Genomic DNA, 13,732 nt, shown 5'->3' on the forward strand with positions numbered 1-13,732 from the left:
GGCTGATAAATGGCAGATGGAGTTCAACCTGGAAAAGTGTGAAGTGACTCATTTTGGGAGGTTGAATTTGAATACAGAATACAGTGTTAAAGGCAGGATTTTTGGTAATGTGGAGGAACAGAGGGATCTTGGGGTCCATGTCCATAGATCCTTCAAAGTTGCCACCCAAGCTGGTAGGGTTGTTAAGAAGGCATATGCTGTTCATTAGCAGGGGGATTGAGTTTAAGAGCCGCAAGTTTATGCTGCAGCTCTATAGAGCACTGGTTTGGCCATACCTGGAATATTGTTTTGTTCTAGTTGCCTCATTATAAGAAGCTGTAGAAGAGATTTACCAAGATACTGCCTGGACTGGAGGGCATGTCTTATGAAGAAAGATTGAGGGAGCTAGGACTTCTCATTGGAAAGAAGGGCGAGACGAGAATGGATAGAGGTGTACAAACTGATGAGAGGTATAGATAAAGTGAATAGTCAGAGACAGCTATCATAAGGGAACATAATTTTAAGGTGATTGCAGCAAGGTTTAGGGGAGATGTCAGAGGTAGATTCTTTACACAGAGTGGTGGGTGTGGGGAATGCACTGCCAGAGGTGGTAGTAGAGTCAGATACATTAGGAACGTTTAAGGAACTCTTGGATGATAGTAAAATGAAGGATATGTAGGTTAGTTTGATTTTGAGTAAGGTAAGCACAACATAGAGGGCTGAAGGTCCTGTACTGTGCAATGTTCTGAGTGTGTAATTTGGACTAATGGTTCATCCAGAGTTTGAAATTGATATGTTTTTCACTTTAACATTGATATTCTACATAATCTGGTATATATTAATATTGAAAAGGCAGGAAATACATTTGCATGGTTTATCTAAAGGTTGTGTCTTGGCCAATTTCATTTTGGAAACGTGAGAACTTGAGGTATTAAAGAAGTTATGAATTGACTTTCACAGATCTATGGACAGTTTATATAAAAAAAAGAATGAAGAGGTTGTGGATCAGTGATTTTACTATATAAATTATTCATGTAGAATAGAAAAGCTTTCTTATGCTGTTGACTTTTTCCATATCATCATTGGCACAAGTTCACTGTTACATACATAAAGATGCCAGTTTATTATTTTGTAGGTGCCTAAGACTATTTAATCATTAAATGTAACCTACTGTTGATAAAATTTTGTTTGCTAGTCCATCAAAATAACATTGAAGACAATAATTGGTGAGTGGATCCAACCAGTTGGCACACTGATTTATTCCACTGTTTTTGGACACCAGATTAGTAGGGTAAAACCAAATCTATAGATTAGGAGGAGAAGTACACAATGGCCTAAACAAAGTTAACAGGAAAGTAATGTCTAAGGAGTTGAAGCTCTCAAGGGAGATGGTGTTAAGAGGGAATATCTTCAGTTAAGTACCATGGCAATAGGAGCCAGTAGCAGTTCTTAAGTCACAATACCAATGTTTATTCTCAACCACGAGAGTCAAACCTACATATTTCCCAATACCTTAACAGCTTAACCATCTTAGCAAGGAACAGTACCTAGGAAGCTATGAACACTATGGAATACATGCATGGCATGACGGAGCTGGATAGTAAATTCACAAATGATAGGCTTAACAATGCTGTTGACTCATTTGCCATGGGCAAAAATCCAGATGCTGATTCTATACCATTAAGCCAGGTTTCTTGCTGGATCTGCATGAATGTCTCCGCCTCTGCTGGAGTGAGGGAACAGTGCCCAGGAATATGCATTGATTAAATATTGAGGACCACCATTGTGAACATCAATAGAAAAGTATTTGTCTGTGTTGCCCTTGTCAGATTTCAAATCCCAACTGATCCAACTCAGTTGACCTGATCATTTCTGTGTGGCAGCTATAAGGAAAATGTAAAAATGATAGATCACTATATATTGCCTGAATCAACCTCATGAAGGCATCAGAGTATGTACATAATTACACTGTATTGAAATTCCTGGACAACTTTTGTTGCCTACTGTGGCTGCTCAATATGATCTGCTGTTTCCATGAAAACATGAGAGCTATAATGTAACGTTAAGTCTGATGGAGCAATGTTGAAACTGGTTGTGATCTGCAGTGGGGTTTGGCAAAATTATACAACAGCACTGACACTGAGCATTTTTTTCTCTCTGCTCCTATTGTATGCCATTAGTGTTTGGAAGACTAATGTCATGGTGAAGGTTGAGGACATAAAATCACCATGGACAATGTAACCCTGGATGTTGTTCATTGGTTTACACATATTGGCTTACACATATTGGCTTCACAACCACCGAAAATCGATCGCTTCATGATGAAATCACATATGCTTCACAAAAGGTGCAGCTGTCATGTTATGTCCAAGCTCAATAAAAGTCTGCAATGACAACCTGACTTGAGAACGCCAAACTGTGATTCTTCTCAACTAATGTCATCCTCCATTTTTTAATTCACCAGTAGGACACGGTTGGCAATTGTTGCCTGTCTCTATCAAACTTAATTAATTTATTAAGTACTTAAGTAAATGATACATGCCATAACTACTAAAGATATTTCAACCACAGTCGTTTACTACCCTAGGTTCTGCAACTAACCTCAAACATTATTACCCAGGAGAGTTGGCAGCTGGCTAGGCTGGAACTCTCCTCGATGTCTTCACCACTTCTCCTGCCATATTGTACCCCTTGCAGTGTTATTAGAGTCAGAGATGTACAGCACGCAAACAGACCCTTCAGTCCAATTCATCCAAGTCGACCAAATATCAGAAATTAATCTAGTCGCATTTGCCAGAACTTATCCCATATCCCTCTAAACCCTTCCTATTCATTTACCCATCCAGGTGCCTTTTAAATGTTGTAATTTTCCCAGCCTCCACCACTTCCTCTGGCAGCTCATTCCTAACACGCACCACCCTCTGCATGAAAACGTTGCCGCTTTAGGTCCCTTTAAAATCTTTCCCCTCTCACCCTAAACCTATGCCCTCTACTTGTCTATTTACCCTATCTGTGCACCCAAGGATTTTATAAACGTTTATAAGGTCACCTCTAAGCCTCCAACACTGCAGGGAAAACATTCCCAGTCTATTCAGCCTCTGCCTACAGCTCAAACCCTTCAACCCAGTCAACATCCTTGTAAATCTTTTCTGTACCCTTTCAAGTTCCACAACATCCTTCCTATAGGAGGGAGACCAAGTTGCACACAATATTCCAAAAGTGGCTTAACCAAATGTCCTGTACAGCTGCAACATGACCTCCCAACCCCTATACTCAATGCTCTGACCAATAAAAGGAAAGCAGACCAAACGCTTTCTTCACAATTCTATCCAACTGCAATTCTACTTTCAATGAACTTTGAACCTGCACTCCAAGGTCTCTTTGTTCAGCCACTCTCCCCAAGACCTTACAATTGTGTAAAAATCCTGTTCTAATTTCTTTCCAAAGTACAGCACCTCACATTTACCTAAATTAAACTCCATCTGCCACTCCTCTGCCCATTGGATCAAGATCCCATTGTACTCAGAGGTAACCATCTTCACTGTCTGCTACACCTCCAATTTTGCTGTCACCTGCAAACTTACTAACTATACCTCCTACGTTCACATCAAAATCATTTGCATAAAATGTCAAAAAGCAGTGGACCCAGTACCGATCCTTGTGGCACACCACTGGTCACAGGCTTCAAGTCTGAAAAACAATCCTCGACCGCCGCCACCCTCATTCGTCTGCCTTCAAGCCAGTTCTGTATCCATTTGGCTAGTTCTCCCTGTATTCCATGGTAGTCTAACTTTGCTAACCAATCTACCATGAGGAACTTTGTCAAATGCCGTACTGAAGTCCATATAAATCACTGCCATCATCAATCCTCCTTGTTATTTTTTCAAAAAGCTCAGTCAAGTTAGTGAGACATGATTTCCCATGCACAAAGCTAAGTTGACTATCCTTAATCAGTCCTTGCCTTTCCAAATACATGTACATCCTGTCCCTCAGGATTCCTTCCAACAACTTGCCCAAGATTGAAGTCAGGCTCACTGGTCTACAGTTCCCTGGCTTTATCTTACCACCCTTCTTAAGTAGTGGCATCCCATTATCCAACCTCTGGTCTTCGAGCACCTGTGACTATTGATGATACAAATATCTCAGTAAGGGGACCAGCAATCATTTCCCTAGCTTCCCAGGAGTTCTAGGTTACACCTGATTAGTTCCTGGGGATTTATCCATCTTTATGCATTTTAAGACATCCAGCTCCATCTCCTCTGTAACATGGACATTTTTCAAGATGTCACTATTTATTTCCCCACCTTTTCTATCTTCCATGTCCTTCTCCACAGTAAACACTGATGCAATATACTTGTTTAGAATCCCCCCGACCTCCTGCAGTTCCACACATCAGCAGCCTTGCTGATCTTTAAGGGGGCCCTATTCTCTCCAAAGTTACCATTTTGTCCTTACTGCATTTGGATTCTCCTTAACCCTATTTGCCAAAGCTATTTCATGTCGCTTTTTTGCCCTCCTGATTTCCCTCTTAAGTAAACTCTTCCTGTATTTATACTCTAAGAATTCACTCAACCTCTGCTGTCTATACCTGACATATGTTCCTCCTTTTTCTTAACCAAAACCTCTATCTCTTCAGTCACCCAGCATTCCCTAAACCTACCAGACTTGCCCTTCACCTTAAAACGGGAACATAATGTCTCTGGACTCTCGTTATCTCATATTTGAAGGTTTTCCATTTTCCAGCTATCCCACCCCCCAATCAACTTTTGAAAATTTTTGCATAGTACCATCAAAATCGGCCTTCCTCCTATTTAGAACTAAAACTTCTAGATCTGGCCAATCCTTTCCTTACTATTTAAAAACTAATAGAATTATGAATGCTTTGGAGCTAAGATGACTGACCTCCAATAACCACAACCATCTTCTTGTGTGCCAGGTTTGACTCCAACCAGCAAACAGTTTACCCTGATGCCCATTTATTGCAGTTTTGCTATGGCTTCTTGATGCCACACCTGATGTCAAAGGCTGTCACTCTATCCTCACATGAGATGTGAATAACAGATGCTAGGCAGGAGTAAAAGCAGAGCAGTTTCCACCTTGCTGTTTCAGACATGTTCTTAGCAGGAAAAGAATTTGAACTCCGAGGCCCTGGAGCAGACTAATTCCATCAGCATATAGTCATTGCTAAACAAGTGATGTTTCCACTGCCTTGGCCATTCTGGTTGGATGAGGGCCAACTACTCAAATACCTTCTGTACACTGGATTGGCAACAGAACCACAAACTCTTGGACATCAAAACCTTCGCTACCACATCTGCAAATAAGATATGAAGATGGTGGATATTGACACTGGCAACTGGGAGGCGGTCACTGATGGTTACGGCCTCTAGATGCTAACCTTTTTAGAACAGGTGGAAACAGGTCCTTTGCCCAACAAGTCCACGCCGACCCTCCAAAGAGCAACTCACCCAGACCCATTCACCTACTCTATTATCCTATATTCACTCCTGACTAATGCACCTAACCTACACATTCCTGAACACTGTGGATGGTTTAGCTTGGCCAATTCACCTAACCTGCACGTTGTTGGACTGTGGGAGGAAACTGGAGCACCCAAAAAAATCCCACGCAGACATGGGGAGAATGTGCAAACTCCACACAGACAGTTTCCCGGAGTTTGGAACTTAACCTGGGTTCCCGGTGCTGTGAGGCAGCAGTACTAGACATTGCCCTACCGTGCTGCCCAGTGGGCTGTGGAAGAACTATGGAAGTTGTAAGCAGAAATTAAAATCACACCAGCAGAGAAGACCCAGTGACAAGAGAAACCTGCGCCATTTTAATCCACTGTCCTCATTTGCAGTAAATGTGAGATGAGGTGGATTTATTTAGCCAGAGGGTGGTTAATCTGTGGAATTTATTGTTGCTGAGGGCTGTGGAGGTCAAGTCATTGAGTGTATTCAAGGCAGAGATCAATAGGTTCTTGATTAGTAAGGGAATCGAGGGCTATCGGGAGAAAGCAGGAGAAAAAAAACCCAAAAAATTTACAGCCCAAGAACAGGCCCTTCAGCCCTCCAAGCCTGAGCTGATCCAAATTCACTGTCTAAACCTATCGCCCAATTCCTAAGGATCTGTTTTCCTCTGCTCCCCACCTACTCATGCATCTGTCCAGACGCACCTTAAATGAATCTACTGTGCCTGCCTCTGCTACCAACGCTTTCCAGGCACCTACCGCCCTCTATGTAAAGTACTTTCCGAGTGTATCCCCCTTAAACTTTTCACCTCTCACCTTGAACGCGTGACCACTTGTTATTGAATCCCTCACCCTATCTCTATTCACCTGGTCTATACTCTTTGCAGATCTCAATCAGGTCCCCCCTCAATCTCCTTTTTTCCAATGAAAACAATACTAACTTGCTCAACCTCTCTTCATAACTAGCACCTTCCATACCAGGCAACATCCTCATAAACCTTCTCTGCACCCTCTCCAAAGTGTCCACATCCTTTGGGTAATGTGGCGACCAGAACTGTACACAGTATTCTAAGTATGGCTGAACCAAAGTCTTGTACAATTTTAACATGACTTGCCAATTCTTATACTCAATACCCCGTCTGATGAAGGCAAGCATACCATATGTCGTCTTGACCTCTCTATCCATCTGTGCAGCTACCTTCCGGGTACAACAGATCTGAACTCCCAGATCTCTCTGCCCATAAACTTTTCCCAAGGCTCTTCCTTTTACTGTGTAGTTCGCTTTCAAATTAGGCTTCCCAAACCTCATATTTGCCTGGATTGAACTCCATCTGCCTCTTCTCTGCCCAATCTCCAGTCTATCTATAGTCTCCTGTATTCTTTGACAGTCCTCTATGCCTTCTGCTATTCCACCAATCTTTGTATCATCTGCAAACTTGCGGATCATACCGACAGTGCCCTCTTCCAGATCATTAATGTATATCACAAACAGTGGCCCCAGCACTGGTCCCTGTGGAACACCACTGGTCACCCTTCTCCATTTTGAGAAACTCCCTTCAATTACTACCCTTTGTTTCCTGTTGCTCAATCAGTTCTTTATCCACCTAGCTAGAACACCCTGCACACCATGTGACTTCACTTCCTCCATTAATTTGCCATCAAATGCCTTACTAAAGTCCATGCATATGACATCTACAGCCCTTCGTTCATCAATCAACTTAGTCACTTCCTCAAAGAACTCTATCAAGTTGGTAAGGCATGATCTTCCCTGCACAAAACTTTCCTGTTGCCAATCACTGATAAGCCCATTCTTTTCCAAATATAAATAGATTTTATCCCTCCGTACCTTTTCTAGCAACTTTCCCACCATTGACGTAAGGCTCACTGGTCTGTAGTTACCTCAAATATCCCTACTACCCTTGTACAGGGGGAAAACATTAGGAACCCTCCAGTCCTCCGGCACCTCACCTGTGTTTAAGGATGCTACAGAGATGTCTGTCAGGGCCCCAGCTATTTCGGCACTTGCCTCCCTCAGCACATGAAATCTGGTCCTGGGGATTTGTCCACCTTAACATCCTTTAGCCTACCCAACACATCTTCCCTCCTTATGTCAACGTGATCCAGAGTAAACAAACTTCTGTCTCTAATCTCAACATTCATCACGTCCCTCTCCTCAGATGGAACCCTGATGCAAAGTAATCACTGAGAATCTCACCCATTTTCTCAGGTTCGACACACAGCCTTCCTTCCTTCTCCTTTAGTGGTTGAGAAACCATAAAGCCATTATTGAATGGTAGAGAAACCTTGATGGGCCGAATGGTTCAATTCTGCTCCTGTATCTTATGGTAGAGACTGATTTAGCAGAGTGGGGCTCCTGAGCTATATCACTTAACACAGAATTGACCACCATCTTATAAGACAGAAGGTTGCTACTGACACTTGTTACTTAATCTGATGCCCTTTATGGTGCATTTTCATTCAACCTCTTCTCCAGGTAAAAATTTGGAGAGTCAGACCATTGACAGTATGTTCAGTGCAATGGAGATAGTATTCCTTTAGTTGCTTTGTTAATAAGATTGTAAATGCATTTGTAAAACTTTCTTTCTCAATATTGTTATGATTCACTGGGTTAAGTATTTTGGAAATCAAGCCCTGCTATTCCTCGAGTTTTCACATAAATCTTAAGATTTAAAAAGTACTTAAAGTTCCCCAGGTTACCAGATTTTTAGACCCGGACTGATAGAAAGCACAGATCAGATTTCTACTGTGGAAGAATTATTATTTATTACAAGTAAATAGACTCTAGTTACAGGTAAACAGTTATAAACTGTTGGCATATAATATTGATAATTACAACTCTAGTCACTTTATAGACTCCCCTCACACATTTTACCCTGTCACAACTAAGTTATTGACAGAGGGGAAAAACTGGAAAGATAATTTAGTTGTCTGCTTCCACTGATTGGTAAGAGGCAGAAGGTGGCTGCTTCCCTTATAAAAAGTCTCCTGACTTATTAGTTAAAAGTCATAGCGTACAAGAATGTTGCAGGAAATATAAACTTGGTTTACTTCAGATTTAAAAGTTAGCTTTGACTGCAGAGAACAGTGAAACAGCTCCCTCGCTGGGAAGAACAGAACACTTCTCCCCCTCTAACTTGTTCCCAGCTCCAAGCTGTTCATTCACCTGAGAACCAATGACAGAGTTATTGGCAGGCACTGTGGTCTCTTCATTAGTAATTGGTCACTATTCTATAGACCAATCAACAGCTTGTTGCCTGCTAAAGCCGCAAATGTAACGTCCTCAGTTCCAAAATATCTGCTATTCAATTGCTGCATGGTCAAACAGCTATTTACGATGCTTACCATGAATATTAAGTTATTTGCTTTCAAAACTGCAGCCATTCTTTCCAACACTGTCATTTAAAACAGTTCTCTCTCATTTCAGTCCACAGCTTTTAAGAACATAAAAGTATTTTGAGAAATGTCTGCTAAAATATCATGCTTGTAACTGCATTAGAAATATTGAACAGAAAGAATATTTAACAGACATGTTGAGTAATGTTGCTACTGACTAGAGAAATGTTTATCCAGTGTTGTTCAATGCTTAGGTATACCACAACAGTTTAAAACCACATGACTAGCATAACAGCTTTTCACTTCAAAACCATACTAACTCTGGCACAGATCCAAAAGTAGCATTGCCTGTTTGTAAATGTTTCAGCTGCATAAGCATGCACTATAGATGGCCAGTAACCTCTCTGAACTAATTGAATTTGTCATTGTATCGTGATGTTTAATTTGTAGTTTATTGTAACATTGCCAGATGAATGTTGGGCAAGTACCTTAGTTATTCAGTATCTTAGTGTGTGAATATTCTGCACCAGAGAGTTGCAGGACCCCAGTTCTTGTTCTGCAGACTTCAATGTGGCTTAGTTTTCCATCAAAGTCGTCATTGAAAGATGCTGAGCTACTAGGAGGAACTTTGCTGTGATAGAAGGGGAGAAATTAGAGGGGCAGCAAACCACAATGGCTGTCACATTCTTCTACATGCCTTATCAGAGTAGCTTTGATTAAAAACTTGCAGACCTATTATCTGAATAGCTTCTAAACCTGCAGAGAAAAAAGATTAAATATGAAAGAAGAGTTTTTAATTAGAAGATTGTTAGAATTTCCTCCAAACTGATTTCACCTTTAGATTATCTGCATAGAGTCAGAGTTTTTACAGCGTAGAAAGAGACCCTTTGATCCAAAATTGTCAAATTGGACACTTTGGAGCTGAGGAGGTTGTCTGTGCCATTCTTCAAATATCCATCTTTGAATCCTATTTTCCAACACTTAAGCCATAGCCTTGTCTGCAGTGGTATTTCAAATGTTCATCTAAATATTTCTTCAATATCTTGAGGGTTCCTGTCTCTACCATTCTTTCAAGAAGTGAGTTCCAGATACCTACAACACTGGATAAAAAAGCTTTTATTAAATCTGCTCTAAGTCTCCTCCTTCCCTTGAAATAAGAGTCCTCTGGTATTGACCCCTCTACCATGGAGAATCATTCCTCCCTGTCTACGCCCCTCAGGAATTTCATACACCTCCAATCAGATATCACATCCCCCAAACGCCTCAAACTTGCCTGCTCAAAAGAAAACAGCCCCAGTGTATCTAGTCTCTCCTCACAGCTGAATAGCTCCAGCCCAGGCACCATCCTGGGTAATCTTCTCGGCACTCTCGAGTGCAATCATATCCTTTCTCTTTCCATCTTTTAATTTACTTTGTAAAACATATGTTGAATACTTTATTAATGTCTCAACAAGTTTGAATCATTGTGTAGTTGAGCCAGAAACTAAACAATAGTTTACAGTTAGCAAAATACTAACACAGATGCTTCTCAGGAGTATAAATCAGAAATCAGTGGTGATTTGGTCGTAATCTCACTGGAACTGGGGTGGGTGGGGGGGGGGGGGGGGGGGTGGGGAGGTGCGGGAAGTGGAAATGAGGAAGCTGTTGAAGTCCACATTGATGCCCTGGGGTTGAAGTGCTCCGAGGCGGAAGATGAGGTGTTCTTCCTACAGGTGTCTGGTGGTGAGGGAGCGGCAGTGAAGGAGGCCCAGGACCTCCATGTCCTCGGCAGAGTGGGAGGGGGGAAGAGTTGAAATGTTGGGCCACGGGGCAGTGTGGTTGATTGGTGCGGATGTCCCGGAGATGTTCCCTAAAGCACTCTGCTAGGAGGCGCCCAGTCTCCCCAATGTAGAGGAGACCGCATCGGGAGCAACGGATACAATAAATGATATTAGTGGATGTGCAGGTAAAACTTTGGATGTGGAAGGCTCCTTTAGGGCCTTGGAGAGAGGTGAGGGAGGAGGTGTGGGCTCAGGTTTTACTGTTCCTGCAGTGGCAGGGGAAAGTGCCAAGATGGGAGGGTAGGTTGTAGGGGGGTGTGGACCTGACCAGGTAGTCCCGGAGGGAACGGTCTTTGCGGGAGGCGGAAAGGGGTGGGGAGAGAAATATAACCCTGGTGGTGGGGTCTGTTTGGAGGTGGCAGAAATGTCAGCGGATGATTTGGTTTATGCAAAAGGTTGGTAGGGTGGAAGGTGAGCACCAGGGGCGTTCTGTCCTTGTTACAGTTGGAGGGGTGGGGTCGGAGGGTGGAGGTGCGGGATGTGGACGAATTTTTACAAACCCACCGACTCCCACAGCTACCCGGATTACACCTCTTCCCACCCTACCTCTTGCAAAAATGCCATCCTGTATTTCCAATTCCTCCGCCTCCACTGTATCTGCTCCCAGGAGGACCAGTTCCACCACAGAACACACCAGATGGCCTCCTTCTTTAGAGACCGCAATTTCCCTTCCACGTGGTTAAAGGTGCCCTCCATCGCATCTCGTCCACATCCCCCACCTCCGCCCTCAGACCCCACCCTCCAACCATAACAAGGTCAGAACGCCCCTGGTGCTCACCTTCCACCCTATCAACCTTTGCATAAACCAAATTATCCGCCAACATTTCCGCCACCTCCAAACAGACCCCACCACCAGGGTTATATTTCCCTCCCCACCCCTTTCCGCCTTCCGCAAAGACAGTTCCCTCCGTGACTACCTGGTCAGGTCCACGCGCCCCCTGCAACCCACCCTCCCATCCTGGCACCTTCTCCTGCCACCGCAGGAACTGTAAAACCTGCACCCACACCTCCTCCCTCACCTCCATCCAAGGCCTTAAAAAGGAGCCTTCCACATCCAAAGTTTTACCTGCACATCCACTAATATCATTTATTATATCCGTTGCTCCCGATGCGGTCTCCTCTACACTGGGGAGACTGGGCGCCTCCTAGCAGAGCGCTTTAGGGAACATCTCCGGGACACCCGCACCAATCAACCACACTGCCCCGTGGCCCAACCTTTCAACTCCCCCTCCCACTCTGCTGAGGACATGGTGGTCCTGGGCCTCCTTCACCGCCGCTCCCTCACCACCAGACGCCTGGAGGAAGAACGCCTCATCTTCCGCCTCGGAACACTTCAACCCTAGGGCATCAATGTGGACTTCAACAGTTTCCTCATTTCCCCCTTCCCCCGCCTCACCCTAGTTCCAAGCTTCCAGCTCAGCACTATCCCCATGACTTCCTACCTGCCTATCTCCTTTTCCACCTATCCACTCCACCCTCTCCTCCTTGACCTATCACCTTCATCCCCTCCCCCACTCACCCATTGTACTCTATGCTACTTTCTCCCCACCCCTACCCTCCTCTAGCTTATCTCTCCGCCTTTATTCCTGATGAAGGGCTTTTGCCCGAAACATCAATTTCGCTGCTCCTTGGATGCTGCCTGAACTGCTGTGCTCTTCCAGCACCACTAATCCAGAATCTGGTTTCCAGCATCTGCAGTCATTGTTTTTTACCCGGTCATATTTGGAGTCAGGAAGATGGTGGTGGAGTAAGATGTTGCAGCCAGATCTCTTCCACTTTGCCCTTTTCCTTCTCTTTTTCTCCATCTTTCCTCTGCCTCAGCCACCTGGGCCAGCCTCTACAGCGGGGTCGGCAGAGACCCCAGTGGCCGGGAGTTGGGATGCCAGCAACCAGAGGCCCAGTGCAGAGTGGGAGTAGTGACCTGGTGTGGGAGCAGGGATAGTGGCCCAGTGCAGAGCATGGCAGCAGCCAGCAGTCAGACCATGTGAAGGCCCCCTTTTACTGGTTTGCTGCAGAGGTCCCTTGGAGAGACTGTGATGTTTGTCTTTGTAACTTGCTTCTTGTTTTTATTCTGACCTAATGTCATACTGTGTATTGTTATAATGTATCTCCTTTTCTTAATTTCTCTATTCTGTCGCTAAGGGTTGTACCTAGGATGGCGCTGTAAGGAGCGACTTAGAAACTTTGTATTGTACTCATTTGAGTACATGTAACAATAAATCTAATTCAAATGAAACAAAAAAAGTGCTTCTTTGAAAATTATGTTTTCTATGTAGTTTTCTTTGCTGATGTGCATATTTCAAGATTAAATGTCATTAGCATTGTTTATCAGATCAAAAATGATTTACTCGAGCATGGAAAATATTTGCTTTCTGAATGGTTAGCAACGTCCTGTTCAATTATGTTAAGTAAAAATTTGGGGTGTAGTGCAGAGGAAAATGTATTGCTCAACATATGACATTTATCACTCATTATTTCAGTCTTGTAGATTTCAATTACTCTTGTTGACTGCTCTTTCCTCAGGCAAGGTACAGGAAATGATGGTTAGCATTGAACGTGCTGTTATTTTTAAGTGCTCTAAATTAAATAAAGCTATGCTAAAAAATACAAAACTACTTTTTAAGTTGTCACATTTTTGCATAGTTGCAGTTGGGGCCATAAAATACATTTTTTTGACATGTCTTCTTCTTGAAGTATTTAATAGACCTCCTAAGAGCTGTTGAATTTCATTTTCCCAATTAGCAATGATTAACTTTAGGATCTTCTTTTGAAGAGTTTGACTTGCCTTTCAGATGCAAAGCTACTGCTTAAACATCCAGGATGTCTGGGATATGATGCATGTGTGCCAGTTTTATTCTTTAGCCACTAAATTGTTTTGGGTCCTGGGGAAGGAAGCTGAACATTGCCCACAGGCTGCTGAGTGTTCATAACAGGAAACCTGTCAAAAAGATACTCTTGTCACGTGGAGAGGCAGGACTGTACTCCACCTCCAAAATTGAACTTCTTGCAGTACTGGTATGCAATCAAATGATTTTGAGTGGGCAAGGTAATATATTAGACACTTTCCCCTTGAATTCTAGCACTGTTCACTTCATAAAAGGAAAAGGGC

The 13,732-nt window shown here is 43.2% G+C and overlaps 1 protein-coding gene across 1 annotated transcript in view; it reads left to right on the forward strand.

The window, feature by feature from the left end:
- LOC140482065 (signal transducer and activator of transcription 4-like) overlaps window positions 1-13,732 on the forward strand; it is a 107,326-nt gene that overhangs the window by 19,602 nt on the left and 73,992 nt on the right. The gene's annotated exons all lie outside the window — the stretch shown is intronic.

This window comes from Chiloscyllium punctatum, chromosome 10 (genome assembly GCF_047496795.1).
Source record: "Chiloscyllium punctatum isolate Juve2018m chromosome 10, sChiPun1.3, whole genome shotgun sequence".
In the NCBI taxonomy this organism is placed as follows: Eukaryota; Metazoa; Chordata; class Chondrichthyes; order Orectolobiformes; family Hemiscylliidae; genus Chiloscyllium; species Chiloscyllium punctatum.